The 17,325-nt window shown below is 35.0% G+C and overlaps 5 non-coding genes across 5 annotated transcripts; all 5 read left to right on the forward strand.

The window, feature by feature from the left end:
* The first annotated feature begins 7,197 nt into the window (after positions 1 to 7,197).
* TRNAY-AUA (transfer RNA tyrosine (anticodon AUA)) lies at positions 7,198 to 7,269 on the forward strand. The gene has a single exon. It is a non-coding gene; the product is annotated as a tRNA-Tyr (tRNA).
* Positions 7,270 to 9,092: 1,823 nt separating this feature from the next.
* Positions 9,093 to 9,164, forward strand: TRNAY-AUA (transfer RNA tyrosine (anticodon AUA)). The gene has a single exon. It is a non-coding gene; the product is annotated as a tRNA-Tyr (tRNA).
* Positions 9,165 to 10,996: 1,832 nt separating this feature from the next.
* TRNAY-AUA (transfer RNA tyrosine (anticodon AUA)) lies at positions 10,997 to 11,068 on the forward strand. Its single transcript has one exon. It is a non-coding gene; the product is annotated as a tRNA-Tyr (tRNA).
* Positions 11,069 to 13,846: 2,778 nt separating this feature from the next.
* On the forward strand, positions 13,847 to 13,918 carry TRNAY-AUA (transfer RNA tyrosine (anticodon AUA)). The gene has a single exon. It is a non-coding gene; the product is annotated as a tRNA-Tyr (tRNA).
* Positions 13,919 to 15,749: 1,831 nt separating this feature from the next.
* On the forward strand, positions 15,750 to 15,821 carry TRNAY-AUA (transfer RNA tyrosine (anticodon AUA)). The gene has a single exon. It is a non-coding gene; the product is annotated as a tRNA-Tyr (tRNA).
* Positions 15,822 to 17,325: the final 1,504 nt, after the last annotated feature.

Genomic DNA, 17,325 nt, shown 5'->3' on the forward strand with positions numbered 1-17,325 from the left:
AAGTTCCATAGAGTCACCCACTCTATCACCTTTTTTGAAAAGGGCAGTTTTCAACATTCAAGGGTTTATGTCAGTGGTAGAGCGTAGGAGTGTAGTTCAAGAAGTCCCTGTTTCATAACCATATACCGTCTTCAATAGATCCTGTTAAAATGTTTTTCAACCCAATGCACTGCAAGAAACAATAGGATATATCATCATTTCATATGCAAACAATGAACAATTGGGTTTAACTATGCTCTTAGCACAAAATCAACAAACTGCAGTAGAGAAGCAGTTACATTTTGCAGAATTTGTGCATTTGGCAAAATATTTTTTTTCCATGTTCCAAGATCTACATGTGATACAAAATGTATGAATTCTTGCAAGGGAAACCTCACTGTATTTTACCAAGGCAGATAAAGGACATCTTTTGTACCCCATATACTTATAAGGAGGGTTTGGTGGCTGAAAATGCATTGCTTTGATGGTGATTGCATGTTGCTTGCACTTTGTACATATTACTGAATAAATAAAGGTGAACATTTAAGAAATGGGGGTATAGCTCAGGGGTAGAGCATTTCACTGCAGATCAAAAGGTCCCTAGTTCAAATCTTGGTGCCCCCTTGTCCAACTATTTTACCTGTAGAATTATGTTTTTAATTAAATAAATTGAAGTAAACATTTACAATCTTAGCATTTTATGTAATGAGCAACACATTTCTACATTTGAAATACTCCTGATCATCTCCTGAAACATAGGGTAAACACCATGAAACTGTTTAGGATTTCTTCGTATGATACAAGCTGTGTTTTACATTCACCCAAGTTCTACTGGTGATATGATCAGTTTGAAATAGTCCATTGGAAGCTCATATGAATGTTATAAAACTGTGGTGGTTACCAATAATATGCCCTTAATGAAATGTATTAATTTGTACAGCTGACCAGAATTGCACTGATGTCATTAGTTCTACAAGTTCCATACAGTCAACCACTCTATCACCTTTTTAGAAAAGGGCAGTTTTCAGCATTCAAGGGTTTAACTCAGTGGTAGGGCGTAGGAATGCAGATCAAGAAGTCCCTGTTTCATAACCATATACCCTCTTCAATAAATCCTGTTAAAATGTTTTTCAACCCAATGCACTGTAAGAAACAATAAGATATATCATCATTTCATATACAAAAGAATGAACAATTGGGTTTAACTATGCTCTTAGCACAAAATCAACAAACTGCAGTAGAGAAGCAGTTACATTTTGCAGAATTTGTGCATTTGACAAAAGATTTTTTTTCCATGTTCCAAGATCTACATGTGATACGAAATGTATGAATTCTTGCAATGGGAACCTCACTGTATTTTACCAAGGCAGATAAAGGACATCTTTTGTACCCCATATACTTATAAGGAGGGTTTGGTGGCTGAAAATGCATTGCTTTGATGGTGATTGCATGTTGCTTCCACTTTGTACATATTACTGAATAAATAAAGGTGAACATTTCAAAAATGGGGGTATAGCTCAGGGGTAGAGCATTTCACTGCAGGTCAAAAGGTCCCTAGTACACATCTGGGTGCCGTCCTGTCCAACTTATTTACCTGTAGAAATATGTTTTTAATTAAATAAATTGAAGTAAACATTTACAATCTTAGCATTTTATGTAATGAGCAACACATTTCTAAATTTGAAATACTCCTGATCATCTCCTGAAACATAGGGTAAACACCATGAAACTGTTTAGGATTTCTTCGTATGATACAAGCTGTGTTTTACATTCACCCAAGTTCTACTGGTGATATTATCAGTTTGAAATAGTCCATTGGAAGCTCATATGAATGTTATAAAACTGTGGTGGAAACCAATAATATGCCCTTAATGAAATGTATTAATTTGTACAGCTGACTAGAAGTGCACTGATGTCATTAGTTCTACAAGTTCCATACAGCCACCCACTTTATCACCTTTTTAAAAAAGGGCAGTTTTCAGCATTCAAGGGTTTAACTCAGTGGTAGAGCGTAGGAATGCAGTTCAAGAAGTCCCTGTTTCATAACCATATACCCTCTTCAATAGATCCTGTTAAAATGTTTTTCAACCCAATGCACTGTAAGAAACAATAAGATATATCATCATTTCATATACAAAAGAATGAACAATTGGGTTTAACTATGCTCTTAGCACAAAATCAACAAACTGCAATAGAGAAGCAGTTACATTTTGCAGAATTTGTGCATTTGACAAAAGATTTTTTTTCCATGTTCCAAGATCTACATGTGATACGAAATGTATGCATTCTTGCAATGGAAACCTCACTGTATTTTACCAAGGCAGATAAAGGACATCTTTTGTACCCCTTATACTTATAAGGAGGGTTTGGTGGCTGAAAATGCATTGCTTTGATGGTGATTGCATGTTGCTTCCACTTTGTACATATTACTGAATAAATAAAGGTGAACATTTAAGACATGGGGGTATAGCTCAGGGGTAGAGCATTTCACTGCAGATCAAAAGGTCCCTAGTTCAAATCTGGGTGCCCCCTTGTCCAACTGTTTTACCTGTAGAATTATGTTTTTAATTACATAAATTGAAGTAAACATTTACAATCTTAGCATTTTATGTAATGAGCAACACATTTCTACATTTGAAATACTCCTGATCATCTCCTGAAACATAGGGTAAACAACATGAAACTGTTTAGGATTTCTTCATATGATACAAGCTGTGTTTTACATTCACCCAAGTTCTACTGGTGATATTATCAGTTTGAAATAGTCCATTGGAAGCTCATATGAATGTTATAAAACTGTGGTGGAAACCAATAATATGCGCTTAATGAAATGTATTAATTTGTACAGCTGACCAGAAGTGCACTGATGTCATTAGTTCTACAAGTTCCATACAGTCACCCACTCTATCACTTTTTTAAAAAAGGGCAGTTTTCAGCATTCAAGGGTTTATGTCAGTGGTAGAGGGTAGGAGTGCAGTTCAAGAAGTCCCTGTTTCATAACCATATACCCTCTTCAATAGAGCCTGTTAAAATATTTTTCAACCCAATGCACTGTAAGAAACAATAGGATATATCATCATTTCATATAAAAAACAATGAACAATTGGGTTTAACTATGCTCTTAGCACAAAATCAACAAACTGCAGTAGAGAAGCAGTTACATTTTGCAGAATTTGTGCATTTGGCAAAATATTTTTTTTCCATGTTCCAAGATCTACATGTGATACAAAATGTATGAATTCTTGCAAGGGAAACCTCACTGTATTTTACCAAGGCAGATAAAGGACATCTTTTGTACCCCATATACTTATAAGGAGGGTTTGGTGGCTGAAAATGCATTGCTTTGATGGTGATTGCATGTTGCTTGCACTTTGTACATATTACTGAATAAATAAAGGTGAACATTTAAGAAATGGGGGTATAGCTCAGGGGTAGAGCATTTCACTGCAGATCAAAAGGTCCCTAGTTCATATCTGTGTGCCCCCTTGTCCAACTATTTTACCTGTAGAATTATGTTTTTAATTAAATAAATTGAAGTAAACATTTACAATCTTAGCATTTTATGTAATGAGCAACACATTTCTACATTTGAAATACTCCTGATCATCTCCGGAAACATAGGGTAAACACCATTAAGCTGTTTCGGATTTCTTCGTATGATCCAAGCTGTGTTTTACATTCACCCAAGTTCTACTGGTGATATTATCAGTTTGAAATAGTCCATTGGAAGCTCATATGAATGTTATAAAACTGCGGTGGAAACCAATAAAATGCCCTTAATGAAATGTATTAATTTGTACAGCTGACCAGAAGTGCACTGATGTCATTAGTTCTACAAGTTCCATACAGTCACCCACTCTATCACTTTTTTAAAAAAGGGCAGTTTTCAGCATTCAAGGGTTTATGTCAGTGGTGGAGGGTAGGAGTGCAGTTCAAGAAGTCCCTGTTTCATAACCATATACCCTCTTCAATAGATCCTGTTAAAATGTTTTTCAACCCAATGCACTGTAAGAAACAATAAGATATATCATCATTTCATATACAAAAGAATGAACAATTGGGTTTAACTATGCTCTTAGCAAAAAATCAACAAACTGCAGTAGATAAGCAGTTACATTTTGCAGAATTTGTGCATTTGACAAAAGATTTTTTTTCCATGTTCCAAGATCTGCATGCGATACGAAATGTATGAATTCTTGCAATGGAAACCTCACTGTATTTTACCAAGGCAGATAAAGGACATCCTTCGCACCCCATATACTTATAACGAGGGTTTGGTGGCTGAAAATGCTTTGCTTTGATGGTGATTGCCTGTTGCTTCCACTTTGTACATATTACTGAATAAATAAAGGTGAACATTTCAGAAATGGGGTTATAGCTCAGGGGTAGAGCATTTCATTGCAGATCAAAAGTTCACTAGTTCAAATCTGGGTGCCCCCTTGTCCAACTGTTTTACCTGTAGAAATATGTTTTTAATTAAATAAATTGAAGAAAACATTTACAATCTTAGCATTTTATGTAATGAGCAACACATTTCTACATTTGAAATACTCCTGATCATCTCCTGAAACATAGGGTAAACAACATGAAACTGTTTAGGATTTCTTCATATGATACAAGCTGTGTTTTACATTCACCCAAGTTCTACTGGTGATATTATCAGTTTGAAATAGTCCATTGGAAGCTCATATGAATGTTATAAAACTGTGGTGGAAACCAATAATATGCCCTCAATGAAATGTATTAATTTGTACAGCTGACGAGAAGTGCACTGATGTCATTAGTTCTACAAGTTCCATAGAGTCACCCACTCTATCACCTTTTTTGAAAAGGGCAGTTTTCAACATTCAAGGGTTTATGTCAGTGGTAGAGCGTAGGAGTGTAGTTCAAGAAGTCCCTGTTTCATAACCATATACCGTCTTCAATAGATCCTGTTAAAATGTTTTTCAACCCAATGCACTGTAAGAAACAATAGGATATATCATCATTTCATATACAAACAATGAACAATTGGGTTTAACTATGCTCTTAGCACAAAATCAACAAACTGCAGTAGAGAAGCAGTTACATTTTGCAGAATTTGTGCATTTGGCAAAATATTTTTTTTCCATGTTCCAAGATCTACATGTGATACAAAATGTATGAATTCTTGCAAGGGAAACCTCACTGTATTTTACCAAGGCAGATAAAGGACATCTTTTGTACCCCATATACTTATAAGGAGGGTTTGGTGGCTGAAAATGCATTGCTTTGATGGTGATTGCATGTTGCTTGCACTTTGTACATATTACTGAATTAATAAAGGTGAACTTTTCAGAACTGGGGGTATAGCTCAGTGATAGAGCATTTGACTGCAGATCAAGAGGTTCCTAGTTCAAATCTGTGTGACCCCTTGTCCAGCTGCTTTACCTGTAGAAATATTTTTTTAAACAAATTGAAGAAAACATTTACAATTTTAGCATTTTATGTAATGAGCAACACATTTCTACATTTGAAATACTCCTGATCATCCCCGGAAACATAGGGTAAACACCATTAAGCTGTTTCGGAATTCTTCGTATGATACAAGCTGTGTATTACATTCACCCAAGTTCTACTGGTGATATTATCAGTTTGAAATAGTCCATTGGAAGCATATATGAATGTTATAAAACTGTGGTGGAAACCAATAATATGCGCTTAATGAAATGTATTAATTTGTACAGCTGACCAGAAGTGCACTGATGTCATTAGTTCTACAAGTTCCATACAGTCACCCACTCTATCACTTTTTTAAAAAAGGGCAGTTTTCAGCATTCAAGGGTTTATGTCAGTGGTAGAGGGTAGGAGTGCAGTTCAAGAAGTCCCTGTTTCATAACCATATACCCTCTTCAATAGAGCCTGTTAAAATATTTTTCAACCCAATGCACTGTAAGAAACAATAGGATATATCATCATTTCATATAAAAAACAATGAACAATTGGGTTTAACTATGCTCTTAGCACAAAATCAACAAACTGCAGTAGAGAAGCAGTTACATTTTGCAGAATTTGTGCATTTGACAAAAGTTTTTTTTCATGTTCCAAGATCTACATGTGATACGAAATGTATGAATTCTTGCAATGGAAATCTCACTGTATTTTACCAAGACAGATAAAGGACATCTTGTGTATCCCTTATAGTTATAAGGAGGGTTTGGTGGCTGAAAATGCATTGCTTTGATGGTGATTGCATGTTGCTTCCACTTTGTACATATTACTGAATTAATAAAGTAGAATATTTCAGAGCTCGGGGTATAGTTCAGTGGTAGAGCATTTGACTGCAGATCAACAGGTCCCTAGTTCAAATCTGGGTGACCCCTTGTCCAGCTGTTTTACCTGTAGAAATATTTTTTTAAATAAATTGAAGAAAACATTTACAATCTTAGCATTTTATGTAATGAGCAACACATTTCTACATTTGAAATACTCCTGATCATCTCTTGAAACATAGTGTAAACACCATTAAGCTGTTTAGGATTTCTTCATATGATACAAGCTGTGTTTTACATTCACCCAAGTTCTACTGGTGATATTATCAGTTTGAAATAGTCCATTGGAAATTCATATGAACGTTATAAAACTGTGGTGGAAACCAATAATATGCCCTTAATGAAATGTATTAATTTGTCCAGCTGATCAGAAATGTACTGATGTCATTAGTTCTACAAGTTCCATACAGTCACCCACTCTATCACCTTTTTAAAAAAGGGCAGTTTTCAGCATTCAAGGGTTTAACTCAGTGGTAGAGCATAGGAATGCAGTTCAAGAAGTCCCTGTTTCATAACCATCTACCCTCTTCAATAGATCCTGTTAACATGTTTTTCAACCCAATGCACTGTAAAAAACAATAGGATATATCATCATTTCATATACAAAACAATGAACAATTGGGTTTAACTATGCTCTTAGCACAAAATCAACAAACTGCAGTAGAGAAGCAGTTACGTTTTGCAGAATTTGTGCATTTGACAAAAGTTTTTTTTCCATGTTCCAAGATCTACATATGATACGAAATGTATGAATTCTTGAAAATGAAACCTCACTGTATTTTACCAAGGCAGATAAAGGACATCCTTCGCACCCCTTATACTTATAAGGAGGGTTTGGTGGCTGAAAATGCATTGCTTTGATGGTGATTGCATGTTGTTTCCACTTTGTACATATTACTGAATAAATAAAGGTGAACATTATCGAATTGGGGGTATAGCTCAGTGGTAGAGCATTTGACTATAGATCAAGAGGTCCCTAATTCAAATCTGGGTGCCCCCTGGTCCAACTGTTGTACCTGTAGAAATATTGTTTTAAATAAATTGAAGAAAACATTTACAATCTTAGCATTTTATGTAATGAGCAACACATTTCTACATTTGAAATACTCCTGATCATCTCCTGAAACATAGTGTAAACACCATTAAGCTGTTTCGGATTTCTTCGTATGATACAAGCTGTGTATTACATTCACCCAAGTTCCACTGGTGATATTATCAGTTTGAAATAGTCCATTGGAAGCTCATATGAATGTTATAAAACTGTGGTGGAAACCAATAATATGCCCTTAATGAAATGTATTAATTTGTACAGCTGACCAGAAGTGCACTGATGTCATTAGTTCTACAAGTTCCATACAGCCACCCACTCTATCACTTTTTTAAAAAAGGGCAGTTTTCAGCATTCAAGGGTTTATGTCAGTGGTAGAGGGTAGGAGTGCAGTTCAAGAAGTCCATGTTTCATAACCATATACCCTCTTCAATAGATCCTGGTAAAATGTTTTTCAACCCAATGCAGTGTAAGAAACAATAAGATATATCATCATTTCATATACAAAACAATGAACAATTGGGTTTAACTATGCTCTTAGCACAAAATCAACAACTGCAGTAGAGAAGCAGTTACGTTTTGCAGAATTTGTGCATTTGACAAAAGTTTTTTTTTCCATGTTCCAAGATCTACATGTGATACGAAATGTATGAATTCTTGCACTGGAAACCTCACTGTATTTTACGAAGGCAGATAAAGGACATCTTTTGTACCCCTTATACTTAAAAGGTGGGTTTGGTGGCTGAAAATGCATTGCTTTGATGGTGATTGCATGTTGCTTCCACTTTGTACATATTACTGAATAAATAAAGGTAAACATTACAGTATATGGATTATAGCTCATTGGTAGAGAATTCGATTGCAGATCAAGAGGTTTCTAGTTCAAATCTGGGTGACCCCTTGTCCAACTGCTTTACCTGTAGAAATATTTTTTTAAATAAATGAAGGAAACATTTACAATTTTAGCATTTTATATAATGAGCAACACATTTCTACATTTGAAATACTCCTGATCATCCCCGGAAACATAGGGTAAACACCATTAAGCTGTTTAGGATTTCTTCATATGATACAAGCTGTGTTTTACATTCACCCAAGTTCTACTGGTGATATTATCAGTTTGAAATAGTCCATTGGAAGATCATATGAACGTTATAAAACTGTGGTGGAAACCAATAATATGCCCTTAATGAAATGTATTAATTTGTCCAGCTGAACAGAATGTACTGATGTCATTAGTTCTACAAGTTCCATACAGTCACCCACTCTATCACCTTTTTAAAAAAGGGCAGTTTTCAGCATTCAAGGGTTTAACTCAGTGGTAGAGCGTAGGAATGCAGTTCAAGAAGTCCCTGTTTCATAACCATCTACCCTCTTCAATAGATCCTGTTAAAATGTTTTTCAACCCAATGCACTGTAAAAAACAATAGGATATATCATCATTTCATATAAAAAACAATGAACAATTGGGTTTAACTATGCTCTTAGCACAAATCAACAAACTGCAGTAGAGAAGCAGTTACGTTTTGCAGAATTTGTGCATTTGACAAAAGTTTTTTTTCCATGTTCCAAGATCTACATATGATACGAAATGTATGAATTCTTGAAATGGAAACCTCACTGTATTTTACCAAGGCAGATAAAGGACATCCTTCACACCCCTTATACTTATAAGGAGGGTTTGGTGGCTGAAAATGCATTGCTTTGATGGTGATTGCATGTTGCTTCCACTTTGTACATATTACTGAATAAATAAAGGTGAACATTATCGAATTGGGGGTATAGCTCAGTGGTAGAGCATTTGACTATAGATCAAGAGGTCCCTAATTCAAATCTGTGTGCCCTCTGGTCCAACTGTTGTATCTGTAGAGTTTGTTTTTAATTAAATAAATTAAAGAAAACATTTACAATCTTAGCATTTTATGTAATGAGCAACACATTTCTACATTTGAAATACTCCTGATCATCTCCTGAAACATAGGGTAAACACCATTAAGCTGTTTCGGAATTCTTCGTATGATACAAGCTGTGTATTACATTCACCCAAGTTCTACTGGTGATATTATCAGTTTGAAATAGTCCATTGGAAGCGCATATGAATGTTATAAAACTGTGGTGGAAACCAATAATATGCGCTTAATGAAATGTATTAATTTGTACAGCTGACCAGAAGTGCACTGATGTCATTAGTTCTACAAGTTCCATACAGTCACCCACTCTATCACCTTTTTAAAAAAGAGCAGTTTTCAGCATTCAAGGGTTTATGTCAGTGGTAGAGGGTAGGAGTGCAGTTCAAGAAGTCCCTGTTTCATAACCATATACCCTCTTCAATAGATCCTGTTAAAATATTTTTCAACCCAATGCACTGTAAGAAACAATAGGATATATCATCATTTCATATAAAAAACAATGAACAATTGGGTTTAACTATGCTCTTAGCACAAAATCAACAAACTGCAGTAGAGAAGCAGTTACGTTATGCAGAGTTTGTGCATTTGACAAAAGTTTTTTTTCATGTTCCAAGATCTACATGTGATACGAAATGTATAAATTCTTGCAATGGAAATCTCACTGTATTTTACCAAGGCAGATAAAGGACATCTTGTGTATCCCTTATAGTTATAAGGAGGGTTTGGTGGCTGAAAATGCATTGCTTTGATGGTGATTGCATGTTGCTTCCACTTTGTACATATTACTGAATTAATAAAGGAGAATATTTCAGAGCTCGGGGTATAGTTTAGTGGTAGAGCATTTGACTGCAGATCAAGAGGTCCCTAGTTCAAATCTGGGTGCCCTCTTGTCCAACTGTTTTACCTGTAGAAATATTTTTTTAATTAAATAAATTGAAGAAAACATTTACAATCTTAGCATTTTATGTAATGAGCAACACATTTCTACATTTGAAATACTCCTGGTCATCTCTTGAAACATAGTGTAAACACCATTAAGCTGTTTAGGATTTCTTCATATGATACAAGCTGTGTTTTACATTCACCCAAGTTCTACTGGTGATATTATCAGTTTGAAATAGTCCATTGGAAGATCATATGAACGTTATAAAACTGTGGTCGAAACCAATAATATGCCCTTAATGAAATGTATTAATTTGTCCAGCTGACCAGAAATGTACCGATGTCATTAGTTCTACAAGTTCCATACAGTCACCCACTCTATCACCTTTTTAAAAAAGGGCAGTTTTCAGCATTCAAGAGTTTAACTCAGTGGTAGAGCGTAGGAATGCAGTTCAAGAAGTCCCTGTTTCATAACCATCTACCCTCTTCAATAGATCCTGTTAAAATGTTTTTCAACCCAATGCACTGTAAACAACAATAGGATATATCATCATTTCATATAAAAAACAATGAACAATTGGGTTTAACTATGCTCTTAGCACAAAATCAACAAACTGCAGTAGAGAAGCAGTTACGTTTTGCAGAATTTGTGCATTTGACAAAAGTTTTTTTTCCATGTTCCAAGATCTACATTTGATACGAAATGTATGAATTCTTGAAATGGAAACCTCACTGTATTTTACCAAGGCAGATAAAGGACATCCTTCGCACCCCTTATACTTATAAGGAGGGTTTGGTGGCTGAAAATGCATTGCTTTGATGGTGATTGCATGTTGTTTCCACTTTGTACATATTACTGAATAAATAAAGGTGAACATTATCGAATTGGGGGTATAGCTCAGTGGTAGAGCATTTGACTATAGATCAAGAGGTCCCTAATTCAAATCTGGGTGCCCCCTGGTCCAACTGTTGTACCTGTAGAAATATTGTTTTAAATAAATTGAAGAAAACATTTACAATCTTAGCATTTTATGTAATGAGCAACACATTTCTACATTTGAAATACTCCTGATCATCTCCTGAAACATAGTGTAAACACCATTAAGCTGTTTCGGATTTCTTCGTATGATACAAGCTGTGTATTACATTCACCCAAGTTCCACTGGTGATATTATCAGTTTGAAATAGTCCATTGGAAGCTCATATGAATGTTATAAAACTGTGGTGGAAACCAATAATATGCCCTTCATGAAATGTATTAATTTGTACAGCTGACCAGAAGTGCACTGATGTCATTAGTTCTACATGTTCCATACAGCCACCCACTCTATCACTTTTTTAAAAAAGGGCAGTTTTCAGCATTCAAGGGTTTATGTCAGTGGTAGAGGGTAGGAGTGCAGTTCAAGAAGTCCATGTTTCATAACCATATACCCTCTTCAATAGATCCTGGTAAAATGTTTTTCAACCCAATGCAGTGTAAGAAACAATAAGATATATCATCATTTCATATACAAAACAATGAACAATTGGGTTTAACTATGCTCTTAGCACAAAATCAACAACTGCAGTAGAGAAGCAGTTACGTTTTGCAGAATTTGTGCATTTGACAAAAGTTTTTTTTTCCATGTTCCAAGATCTACATGTGATACGAAATGTATGAATTCTTGCACTGGAAACCTCACTGTATTTTACGAAGGCAGATAAAGGACATCTTTTGTACCCCTTATACTTATAAGGTGGGTTTGGTGGCTGAAAATGCATTGCTTTGATGGTGATTGCATGTTGCTTCCACTTTGTACATATTACTGAATAAATAAAGGTAAACATTACAGTATATGGATTATAGCTCATTGGTAGAGAATTCGATTGCAGATCAAGAGGTTTCTAATTCAAATCTGGGTGACCCCTTGTCCAACTGCTTTACCTGTAGAAATATTTTTTTAAATAAATTGAAGGAAACATTTACAATTTTAGCATTTTATATAATGAGCAACACATTTCTACATTTGAAATACTCCTGATCATCCCCGGAAACATAGGGTAAACACCATTAAGCTGTTTCGGAATTCTTCGTATGATACAAGCTGTGTATTACATTCACCCAAGTTCTACTGGTGATATTATCAGTTTGAAATAGTCCATTGGAAGTGCATATGAATGTTATAAAACTGTGGTGGAAACCAATAATATGCGCTTAATGAAATGTATTAATTTGTACAGCTGACCAGAAGTGCACTGATGTCATTAGTTCTACAAGTTCCATACAGTCACCCACTCTATCACCTTTTTAAAAAAGAGCAGTTTTCAGCATTCAAGGGTTTATGTCAGTGGTAGAGGGTAGGAGTGCAGTTCAAGAAGTCCCTGTTTCATAACCATATACCCTCTTCAATAGATCCTGTTAAAATATTTTTCAACCCAATGCACTGTAAGAAACAATAGGATATATCATCATTTCATATAAAAAACAATGAACAATTGGGTTTAACTATGCTCTTAGCACAAAATCAACAAACTGCAGTAGAGAAGCAGTTATGTTTTGCAGAATTTGTGCATTTGACAAAAGTTTTTTTTCATGTTCCAAGATCTACATGTGATACGAAATGTATAAATTCTTGCAATGGAAATCTCACTGTATTTTACCAAGGCAGATAAATGACATCTTGTGTATCCCTTATAGTTATAAGGAGGGTTTGGTGGCTGAAAATGCATTGCTTTGATGGTGATTGCATGTTGCTTCCACTTTGTACATATTACTGAATTAATAAAGGAGAATATTTCAGAGCTCGGGGTATAGTTCAGTGGTAGAGCATTTGACTGCAGATCAAGAGGTCCCTAGTTCAAATCTGGGTGCCCTCTTGTCCAACTGTTTTACCTGTAGAAATATTTTTTTAATTAAATAAATTGAAGAAAACATTTACAATCTTAGCATTTTATGTAATGAGCAACACATTTCTACATTTGAAATACTCCTGGTCATCTCTTGAAACATAGTGTAAACACCATTAAGCTGTTTAGGATTTCTTCATATGATACAAGCTGTGTTTTACATTCACCCAAGTTCTACTGGTGATATTATCAGTTTGAAATAGTCCATTGGAAGATCATATGAACGTTATAAAACTGTGGTGGAAACCAATAATATGCCCTTAATGAAATGTATTAATTTGTCCAGCTGACCAGAAATGTACCGATGTCATTAGTTCTACAAGTTCCATACAGTCACCCACTCTATCACCTTTTTAAAAAAGGGCAGTTTTCAGCATTCAAGGGTTTAACTCAGTGGTAGAGCGTAGGAATGCAGTTCAAGAAGTCCCTGTTTCATAACCATCTACCCTCTTCAATAGATCCTGTTAAAATGTTTTTCAACCCAATGCACTGTAAACAACAATAGGATATATCATCATTTCATATAAAAAACAATGAACAATTGGGTTTAACTATGCTCTTAGCACAAAATCAACAAACTGCAGTAGAGAAGCAGTTACGTTTTGCAGAATTTGTGCATTTGACAAAAGTTTTTTTTCCATGTTCCAAGATCTACATTTGATACGAAATGTATGAATTCTTGAAATGGAAACCTCACTGTATTTTACCAAGGCAGATAAAGGACATCCTTCGCACCCCTTATACTTATAAGGAGGGTTTGGTGGCTGAAAATGCATTGCTTTGATGGTGATTGCATGTTGCTTCCACTTTGTACATATTACTGAATAAATAAAGGTGAACATTATCGAATTGGGGGTATAGCTCAGTGGTAGAGCTTTTGACTATAGATCAAGAGGTCCCTAATTCAAATCTTGGTGCCCCCTGGTCCAACTGTTGTACCTGTAGAAATATTGTTTTAAATAAATTGAAGAAAACATTTACAATCTTAGCATTTTATGTAATGAGCAACACATTTCTACATTTGAAATACTCCTGATCATCTCCTGAAACATAGTGTAAACACCATTAAGCTGTTTCGGATTTCTTCGTATGATACAAGCTGTGTATTACATTCACCCAAGTTCTACTGGTGATATTATCAGTTTGAAATAGTCCATTGGAAGCTCATATGGATGTTATAAAACTGTGGTGGAAACCAATAATATGCCCTTAATGAAATGTATTAATTTGTACAACTGCCCGGAAGTGCACTGATGTCATTAGTTCTACAAGTTCCATACAGTCACCCACTCTATCACCTTTTTAAAATAGAGCAGTTTTCAGCATTCAAGGGTTTATGTCAGTGGTAGAGGGTAGGAGTGCAGTTCAAAAAGTCCCTGTTTCATAACCATATACCCTCTTCAATAGATCCTGTTAAAATATTTTTCAACCCAATGCACTGTAAGAAACAATAGGATATATCATCATTTCATATAAAAAAACAATGAACAATTGGGTTTAACTATGCTCTTAGCACAAAATCAACAAACTGCAGTAGAGAAGCAGTTACGTTTTGCAGAATTTTTGCATTTGACAAAAGTTTTTTTTCCATGTTCCAAGATCTACATATGATACGAAATGTATGAATTCTTGAAATGGAAACCTCACTGTATTTTACCAAGGCAGATAAAGGACATCTTGTGTATCCCTTATAGTTATAAGGAGGGTTTGGTGGCTGAAAATGCATTGCTTTGCTGGTGATTGCATGTTGCTTCCACTTTGTACATATTACTGAATTAATAAAGGAGAATATTTCAGAACTCGGGGTATAGTTCAGTGGTAGAGCATTTGACTGCAGATCAAGAGGTCCCTAGTTCAAATCTGGGTGCCCCCTTGTCCAACTGTTTTACCTGTAGAAATATTTTTTTAATTAAATAAATTGAAGAAAACATTTACAATCTTAGCATTTTATGTAATGAGCAACACATTTCTACATTTGAAATACTCCTGATCATCTCTTGAAACATAGTGTAAACACCATTAAGCTGTTTAGGATTTCTTCATATGATACAAGCGGTGTTTTACATTCACCCAAGTTCTACTGGTGATATTATCAGTTTGAAATAGTCCATTGGAAGATCATATGAACGTTATAAAACTGTGGTGGAAACCAATAATATGCCCTTAATGAAATGTATTAATTTGTCCAGCTGACCAGAAATGTACTGATGTCATTAGTTCTACAAGTTCCATACAGTCACCCACTCTATCACCTTTTTAAAAAAGGGCAGTTTTCAGCATTCAAGGGTTTAACTCAGTGGTAGAGCATAGGAATGCAGTTCAAGAAGTCCCTGTTTCATAACCATCTACCCTCTTCAATAGATCCTGTTAACATGTTTTTCAACCCAATGCACTGTAAAAAACAATAGGATATATCATCATTTCATATAAAAAACAATGAACAATTGGGTTTAACTATGCTCTTAGCACAAAATCAACAAATTGCAGTAGAGAAGCAGTTACGTTTTGCAGAATTTGTGCATTTGACAAAAGTTTTTTTTCCATGTTCCAAGATCTACATATGATACGAAATGTATGAATTCTTGAAAATGAAACCTCACTGTATTTTACCAAGGCAGATAAAGGACATCCTTCGCACCCCTTATACTTATAAGGAGGGTTTGGTGGCTGAAAATGCATTGCTTTGATGGTGATTGCATGTTGTTTCCACTTTGTACATATTACTGAATAAATAAAGGTGAACATTATTGAATTGGGGGTATAGCTCAGTGGTAGAGCATTTGACTATAGATCAAGAGGTCCCTAATTCAAATCTGGGTGCCCCCTGGTCCAACTGTTGTACCTGTAGAAATATTGTTTTAAATAAATTGAAGAAAACATTTACAATCTTAGCATTTTATGTAATGAGCAACACATTTCTACATTTGAAATACTCCTGATCATCTCCTGAAACATAGGGTAAACACCATTAAGCTGTTTCGGATTTCTTCGTATGATACAAGCTGTGTATTACATTCACCCAAGTTCTACTGGTGATATTATCAGTTTGAAATAGTCCATTGGAAGCTCATATGAATGTTATAAAACTGTGGTGGAAACCAATAATATGCCATTAATGAAATGTATTAATTTGTACAGCTGACCAGAAGTGCACTGATGTCATTAATTCTACAAGTTCTATACAGTCACCCACTCTATCACTTTTTTAAAAAAGGGCAGTTTTCAGCATTCAAGGGTTTATGTCAGTGGTAGAGGGTAGGAGTGCAGTTCAAGAAGTCCCTGTTTCATAACCATATAACATCTTCAATAGATCCTGTTAAAAGGTTTTTCAACCCAATGCACGGTAAGAAACAATAAGATATATCATAATTTCATATACAAAACAATGAACAATTGGGTTTAAATATGCTCTTAGCACAAAATCAACAAACTGCAGTATAGAAGCAGTTATGTTTTGCAGAATTTGTGCATTTGACAAAAGTTTTTTTTTCCATGTTACAAGATCTACATGTGATACGAAATGTATGAATTCTTGCACTGGAAACCTCACTGTATTTTACAAAGGCAGATAAAGCACATCTTTTGTACCCCTTATACTTATAAACCGGGTTTGGTGGCTGAAAATGCATTGCTTTGATGGAGATTGCATGTTGCTTGCACTTTGTACATATTACTAAATTAATAAAGGTAAACATTTCACAACTAGGGGTATAGCTCAGTGGTTGAGCATTTGACTGCAGATCAAGAGGTCCCTAGTTCATATCTGGGTGCCCCCGGGTCCAACTGTTTTACCTGTAGAAATATTTTTTTAATTAAATAAATTGAAGAAAACATTTACAATTTTAGCATTTTATGTAATGAGCAACACATTTCTACATTTGAAATACTCCTGATCATCTCCTGAAACAGGGTAAACACCATGAAACTGTTTAGGATTTCTTCGTATGATACAAGCTGTGTTTTACATTCACCAAAGTTCTACTGGTGATATTATCAGTTTGAAATAGTCCATTGGAAGCTCATATGAATGTTATAAAACTGTGGTGGAAACCAATAATATGCCCTTAATGAAATGTATTAATTTGTTCAGCTGCCCAGAAGTGCACTGATGTCATTAGTTCTACAAGTTCCATACAGTCACCCACTCTATCACCTTTTTAAAAAAGGGCAGTTTTCAGCATTCAAGGGTTTAACTCAGTGGTAGAGCGTAGGAATGCAGTTCAAGAAGTCCCTGTTTCATAACCATATACCCTCTTGAATAGATCCTGTTAAAATGTTTTTCAACCCAATGCACTGTAAACAACAATAGGATATATCATCATTTCATATA

This window comes from Ambystoma mexicanum, chromosome 4q (assembly GCF_040938575.1).
Source record: "Ambystoma mexicanum isolate Mex_15411 chromosome 4q, UKY_AmexF1_1, whole genome shotgun sequence".
NCBI classification, from domain to species: Eukaryota; Metazoa; Chordata; class Amphibia; order Caudata; family Ambystomatidae; genus Ambystoma; species Ambystoma mexicanum.